This window comes from Heterodontus francisci, unplaced genomic scaffold (genome assembly GCF_036365525.1).
Source record: "Heterodontus francisci isolate sHetFra1 unplaced genomic scaffold, sHetFra1.hap1 HAP1_SCAFFOLD_1111, whole genome shotgun sequence".
Classification (NCBI taxonomy): domain Eukaryota; kingdom Metazoa; phylum Chordata; class Chondrichthyes; order Heterodontiformes; family Heterodontidae; genus Heterodontus; species Heterodontus francisci.
Genome location: NW_027142303.1, coordinates 74,872 through 82,592, shown reverse-complemented (window position 1 = coordinate 82,592; position 7,721 = coordinate 74,872).

Genomic DNA, 7,721 nt, shown 5'->3' with positions numbered 1-7,721 from the left:
CTCACGGTATCAGTATTTTTGTATTACCACAGGCCTACCTTTAAAGATGTAAAAACCCAGTTGCTCCCTCAGACAGGTGTCAATTGTTGTTGGATTCAGTTCAGTATGGAGAATTGAAGGGATCGAGAATGGTTTGGAAATCTGGTGCAGGAAGACTATCACACAGCCTTGCTTGATCCCAATCCAGATTTCTGAGGCCTCTGTTTCAGATCTCCCGCTCAAGACAGTAGCAGTCGGATCGTCACGGAGCTATTGCAGGACTGTGGCGCTGTTGCTGGGTCTTGCCATTCACCCAGCCAAACGCTTTGGTCAGGTCGGCGAATGCACCCAAGGGCTCCGGGCGTCGTTCTCGACAATTCTTCTTGGGGTTGGTCGGGCAATGAGAGGTGGCGGAGGTTCCTCTGAAAGCCCTGAAGCCACACCGTGTCTCTGGGAGGATTCCCTCAGCCACAGGCAGGAGGCGATTCGGGAGAACGCGCGTCAGGATTTTCCCTGCCTGGGACAAGAGGAAAATGCCTCGATAGTTTCCACAGCATGATTTATCTCCCCTCTTGAAGATAGTTACAATAGTCACAAAGAACAGTACAGCACAGGAACAGGCCATTCGGCCCTCCAAGCCTGCGCCGATCTTGATGCCTGTCTAAACTAACACCTTCTGCACTTCCGGGGCCCGTATCCCTCGATTCCCTTCCTATTCATGTATTTGTCAAGATGCCTCTTAAACGTCTCTATCGTACCTGCTTCCACCACCTCCCCCGGCAGCAAGTTCCAGCCACTCACCACCCTCTGTGTAAAAAACTTGCCTCGCACATCCCCTCTAAACTTTGCCCCTCTCACCTTAAACCTATGTCCCCTAGTAACTGACTCTTCCACCCTGGGAAAAAGCTTCTGACTATCCACTCTGTCCATGCCGCTTATAACTTTGTAAACCTCTATCATGTCGCCCCTCCACCTCCGTCGTTCCAGTGAAAACAATCCGAGTTTATCCAACCTCTTCCTCATAGCTAATGCCCTCCAGACCAGGCAACATCCTGGTAAACCTCTTCTGTACTCTCTCCAAAGCCTCCACGTCCTTCTGGTAGTGTGGCGACCAGAATTGCACACAATATTCGAAGTGTGGCCTAACTGAAGTTCTGTACAGCTGCAACATGACGCCTATTTTTATACTCTATGCCCCGACCGATGAAGGCAAGCATGCCGTATGCCTTCTTGACTACCTTATCCACCTGTGTTGCCACCTTCAGTGACCTGTGGACCTGTACGCCCAGATCTCTCTGCCTGTCAATACTCCTAAGGGTTCTGCCATTTACTGTATACCTCCCACCTGCATTAACCCTTCCAAAATGCATTACCTCACATTTGTCCGGATTAAACTCCATCTGCCATTTCTCCGCCCAAGTCTCCAACCGATCTATATCCTGCTGTATCCTCTGACAATCCTCATCATTATCCGCAACTCCACCAACCTTTGTGTCGTCCGCAAACTTACTAATCAGACCAGCTACATTTTCCTCCAAATCATTTATATATACTACAAACAGCAAAGGTCCTAGCACTGATCCCTGCGGAACACCACTAGTCACATCCCTCCATTCAGAAAAACACCCTTCCACTGATACCATCTGTCTTCTATGACTGAGCCAGTTCTGTATCCATCTTGCCAGCTCACCTCTGATCCCGTGTTACTTCACCTTTTGTACCAGTCTGCCATGAGGGACCTTGTCAAAGGCTTTACTGAAGTCCATATAGATAACATTCACTGCCCTTCCTTCATCAATCATCTTTTGTCACTTCCTCAAAAAACTCAATCAAATTAGTGAGACACGACCTCCCCTTCACAAAACCATGCTGCCTCTCGCTAATAAGTCCATTTGTTTCCAAATGGGAGTAAATCCTGTCTCGAAGAATCCTCTCTAATAATTTCCCTACCACTGACGTAAGGCTCACCGGCCTATAATTTCCTGGATTATCCTTGCTACCCTTCTTAAACAAAGGAATAACATTGGCTATTCTCCAGTCCTCTGGGACCTCACCTGTAGCCAATGAGGATGCAAAGATTTCTGTCAAGGCCCCAGCAATTTGTTCCCCTGCCTCCCTCAGTATTCTGGGGTAGATCCCATCAGGCCCTGGGGACTTATCTACCTTAATGCTTTGCAAGACACCCAACACCTCCTCCTTTTCGATAATGAAATGACTGAGACTATCTGCACTCCCTTCCCTCGGCTCATCATCCACCAAGTCCTTCTCCTTGGTGAATACTGATGCAAAGTACTCATTTAGTACCTCGCCCAATTCCTCTGACTCCACACTTAGATTCCCTTCTCTGTCCTTGAGTGGGCCAACCCTTTCCCTGGTTACCCTCTTGCTCTTTATATATGTATAAAAAGCCTTGGGATTTTCCTTAATCCTGTTTGCCAATGACTTTTCATGACCCCTTTTAGCCCTCCTGACTCCTTGCTTAAGTTCCTTCCTACTGTCTTTATATTCCTCAAGGGATTCGTCTGTTCCTAACCTTCCAGCCCTTACAAATGCTTCCTTTTTCTTTTTGACGTGGCTCACAATATCCCGTGTTATCCAAGGCTCCCGAAACTTGCCAAACTTATCCTTCTTCCTCACCGGAACATGCTGGTTCTGGATTCTAATCAACTGACGTTTGAAAGACTCCCACATGTCAGATGTTGATTTACCTTCAAACAGCCGCCCCTAATCTAAATTCTTCAGTTCCTGCCTAATATTGTTATAATTAGCCTTCCCCCAATTTAGCACCTTCACCCGAGGACTACTCTTATCCTTATCAGCAAGTACCTTAAAACTTATGGAATTATGGTCACTGTTCCCGAAATGCTCCCCGACTGAAACTTCGACCACCTGGCCGGGCTCATTCCCCAATACCAGGTCCAGTACGGCCCCATCCCTAGTTGGACTATCTGCATATTGTTTCAAGAAGCCCTCCTGGATGCTCTTTACAAATTCTGCCCCATCCAAGCCCCTCGCACTAAGTGAGTCCCAGTCAATATAGGGGAAGTTAAAATTACCCACCACTACAACCCTGTTACCTTTACGTCTTTCCAAAATCTGTCTACATATCTGCTCCTCTACCTCCCGCTGGCTGTTGGGAGGCCTGTAGTAAACCCCCAACATCGTGACGGACCCTTCCTATTCCTGAGCTCCACCCATATTGCCTCGCTGCACGACCCCTCTGAGGTGTCCTCCCGCAGTACAGCTGTGATATTCTCCTTAACAAGTAATGCAACTCCCCCACCTCTTTTACATCCCCCTCTATCCCGCCTGAAGCTTCTAAATCCCAGAACATTTAGCTGCCAATCTTGTCCTTCCCTCAACCAAGTCTCTGTAATAGCAAAAACATCATAGTCCCAAGTACAAATCCAAGCTCTAAGTTCATCTGCCTTACCTGTTATACTTCTCACATTGAAACAAATGCACTTCAGACCACCAGTCCCGCTGTGCTCAGCAACATCTCCCTGTCTGCTCTTCCTCTTAGTCTTACTGGCCTTATTTACTAGTTCCCCCTCAGTTATTTCACCTGCTGTCCTACTGCTCTGGTTCCCACCACCCCTGCCACACTAGTTTAAACCCTCCCGAGTGACGCTAGCAAACCTCGCAGCAAGGATATTTGTGCCCCTCCAGTTTAGATGCAACCCGTCCTTCTTGCACAGGTCCCATCTGTCCCTGAAGAGATCCCAATGATCCAGATATCTGAAACCCTCCCTCCTGCACCAGCTGTTCAGCCACGTGTTTAGCTGCACAATCTTCCTATTTCTAGCCTCACTGGCACGTGGCACAGGGAGTAATCCAGAGATTACAACCCTAGAGGTCCTGTCGTTTAACTTTCTACCTAACTCCCTGAACTCCCCCTGCAGGACCTCGTCACTCTTCCTGCCTATGTCATTGGTACCAATGTGTACCACAACCTCTGGCTGTTCACCCTCGCCCTTCAGAATGCCCCCTGTCCGTTCAGAGACATCCTTGACCCTGGCACCAGGGAGGCAACATACCATCCTGGAGTCTCTTTCACGTCCACAGAAGCGCCTATCTGTGCCCCTGACTATAGAGTCCCCTATAACTATTGCTCTTCTGCACTTTGTCCCTCCCTGAACAACAGAGCCAGCTGTGGTGCCACTGCTCTGGCTGCTGTTGTTTTCCCCTGATAGGCCATCCCCCCCAACAGTATCCAAAACGGTATACTTGTTAGAGAGGGGGATAGCCACAGGGGATTCCTGCACTGACTGCCTGCCCCTTCTAGCAGTCACCCATCTATCTGCCTGCACCTTGGGTGTCACCACTTCTCTAAAACTCCTGTCTACGATGCTTTCCGCCACCTGCATGCTCCCAAGTGCATCCAGTTGCCGCTCCAACTGATCCATGCGGTCTGTGAGGAGCTGCAACTGGGTACACCTCCTGCAGATGTAGTCATCCTGAATTTTGTTTTGGGGGGTGCGGGGGTGGGGAACTCTTTTTCGTCCCAAATCCGTAGGATGAGCGCACGGACTCTTGATTCGAGCAAAGGTCCGCCGGCTTTGAAGACCTCAGCTGAGACTCCATTGGGGTCACGGGGTTTGCTGTTACCCATCTGTTTGATTGCTTGTTGCAGCTCTCCCATCAATGGATTCTACCTCAGGGCACTGGGGGATAGTGTAGAGGGTGTCAGCTGCCACTGTGGATTCACGGTTGAGGAGTTTGACCCACTCCTGGTCAGCCAAGTACTCCATCTCCCATATGTATTGAAGGAGAGACGCTGGAATATGTTGAGCCCTTCCCATACCCCGGCAGCCACCTCTCTCAAAAGGCCACCATCGACGAGCAGATCCAACACCGGATCAGGTGTGCCAAACTTCGGCAGAGTGTTTTGACCTGAAATAACTCCGCAAGTCAACAGAAGTCCAAGTGTACAGAGCTGTTGTCATCACCACACTCCTGTGCTGCAGCGAGACCTGGACTGTGCATCAGCAACGCACAATCGCACGAGATAAATTCCATCAGAAATGCCTCCGCCACACCCTCCAGATTCAATGGGAAGACTGTCGAGCAAACGCTAGTGTCCTTCACAAACATTCAGGCAAAACTCCGGCAAAATCAACTTCGACGGGACGGGACATTGCGGCCAGATGGCCGAAAATCGTCTTCCCCCACCACGGCTGATCTGTTTAACAAGTCATTTCTTCACTCCGGTAACAGTTTGAAATCAATGTTCATGACAAAGGTAATGTGCCTCATTCTTGGCAGGTGGGGGCTGAGCATGACAGTACAAAGAATAGAGAGGGCTTTAAACAGTGGGGCTTGGGGTGGGGGGGGGGGGGGGGAGGGGAGGAATCAAGTGAGGGAAGATGCAGTAAATTAAAGGGAAAGGACAAGACAATAGTGCAGGGTAGTGACACGGGTAATAACCAGAGTGTGACAGAAAGGGACACAGCGTATAAACTTAGTGCACTGGCAGATAAGGCCAGAGTTGGCAAAAAATGGTAACAAGACAGAACTGGAGGCTCTGTATCTGAATTCACGCAGCATTCATAACAAAATGGATGAATTGATAGCACAAATCGAAATAAATAAGTACGACCCGATCGTCATTAGAGTCATGGTTGCAAGGTGACCAAGGCTGGGTACTGAATATTCAAGGGTATTTGGCATTTCAGAAGGACAGGAAGTTAGGAAAAGGTGATGGGATAGCTCTGTTAATAAAGGACGGCATTAGTACGGTAGTGAGAGATGGCCTGAGCTTAGAAGATCAAGATGTACAATCAGTTTGGGTAGAGATAAGAAATAGCAGAGGAAAGTCACTTGTGGGAATTGTGTATAGGTCCCCTAACAGTAGCTACACTGCAGGAAGAAATAATGGGGGTTTGTAAGAAATTCACTGCAATAAGCATGGGTGATTTTAATTGACATATTGGCTGGAATTTTACATTGGGCGAGAGGCCCCACTCATCAGCTGAGAAGTCAGGGGCGAGCCTGCCTCCGCCAGGCCTGGGGAGCCACGCTGGGATTTTACACTCCCCCGGCCCTTAATTGGCCTCGGACGGGATTTCCACCTCCTCGAGGCAGGAAGTCCCGCCTAATGGAGCTGCCGGCCAATCAGTAGGCCTATAGCTCTTCAGTCCCAGCAGCGCCACCGGAAGCAGTGGCCACCGCTGGGACTACACTCAGCCAATGGAAGCAAGAGGAAGGACGGCCCCGGAACTCAGGTCAGTTTTCGGGGCCTTGCCGGGGACAATAGGCCGGGCCCCAGCGAGGCAAAGGGGGGGGTCAGGCGGAGGTGTTGTGCAGTGGGGGCGGGAAGGCGTTAGGAACAGCCAGCCCCCCTACCCCGCCACCACGTGCCCGCTCGTAGGGAGCAGACCACTTGAGACATTGTACTGTGCAATGGGATGGGATTAATTAATTACCTCAAAGTAGCCTCGAGGCAACAGTGATCATAACATGATGGAATTTCACATTCAGTTTGCAGGTGAGAAGTGAGGGTCTAAAGACTAGTGTTTTAAGCTTAAATAACAGCAATTGCAAGGAGATGAAGACAGAGTTGGCTATAGGGAACTGGGAAAATAGGTCAACAGTTAGAACTGTAGCAAAGCAGTGCCAGGCTTTTAAGGAGATATTTGGGCCTGTATTAACTGGAGTTTAGAAGAATGAGAGAGGATCTCATTTAAATATATAAGATTCTGAAGGGGCCGGATAGGGGAGATACTGAGATTGTTTCCCCTGGTCGGGGAATCGAAAACACAGGGGGACAGTCTCAGGATAAGGGGCCGATCATTTAGGACTGAGATGAGAAGAAATTACTTCACTCGAGGTTGTGAATCTTTGGTATTCTCTACCCCAGAGGGTTGTGGATGCTACATCATTGAATATATTTAAGGCTGGGATAGATTTTTGGTCTCTCAGGGGATTGAGGGATATGGGGAGCGGACGGGAAAGTGGAGTTGAGGTCAAAGATCAGCCACGATCTTAACGAATGGCGGAGCAGGCTCGAGGGGCCAGAGAGTCTACTTCTGCTCCCATTTCTTGAAGCACATTTTCCGAGTTAAAGGAACAATATAATGGGCAGCTGAGAGGTAGGAGCCACCAAGATGAGGCAGATCACAGAAACCCTCCCAACCAGACCGAGGAGGCGAGGCACATGCAACAACCAGAACAGGTACTGACTGTGCAGTCACCATCAGAGAGCACGACAGCACTGGCAACCCTGCTCAAGATCCCATTCGCACAGGCGTTGTATTCACCAGTTGACCCAGTGTGAATTAACGTGGGCCTGAAGGTTTCGAAAGGCGCTCACTGCTCAATGCACCTTGAAACAGAACACCGAGATCTGTTCAGATCAGCGGCTTGCCACACATGCCAACGAAACCGTGCACAAAAACACAGATACTCCTGCCACAGGCAGACTGCCCCAGTCCGGTGTTGGCACAGTGCCACTCCAAGATCAGGAGGGGCCACTGACAGTTGTTAAAACCAAGTGGGATGGGTTTAGTCTCGTGAAACAGCTCCGATTCTCTGCATCGCTGTCCAAGTGCTCTGTGCAAACTGCTCATGCGATCGACGATGGGTCGGGGACTCTCGTTCCAAAACACACTGCAGCTGAATCCGAAACCAGGTCCGCAATGATCAACTGCAGCTGCATTAAATAAACCAAGGCATTTCTCCGCACCCTGACTCTCAGACACACACCATCAGAACAGAGAGGGGCGCAGCACAGCAACACTGGA